The following is a 231-nucleotide window of genomic DNA, read 5'->3' as shown; positions in this document are numbered from 1 at the left end:
GGGGGGGGGGGAGGGGTAAGAATGTCCTTGAGGCAAGGGGCATCCCTGAGGGGGTCCCCGAGACAAAGGGGAGGGTGCCCTGTGGTGAGAGAGGTCCCTGAAGTGGATGGGGTCCGAGATGAGAGAAGGTCCCTGAGGGGAGAGGCTCCCTGAGGCAGGGTGGGGATCCCTGAGATGAGAGAAGGTCTCTGAGGCGGGGAAGTTGCTGAGACGAGAGGGTCCCTGAAGCGA

The sequence above is a fragment of the Merops nubicus genome, unplaced genomic scaffold, assembly GCF_000691845.1.
Source record: "Merops nubicus isolate BGI_N331 unplaced genomic scaffold, ASM69184v1 scaffold4520, whole genome shotgun sequence".
In the NCBI taxonomy this organism is placed as follows: domain Eukaryota; kingdom Metazoa; phylum Chordata; class Aves; order Coraciiformes; family Meropidae; genus Merops; species Merops nubicus.
This window is presented reverse-complemented; position numbering follows the sequence as displayed.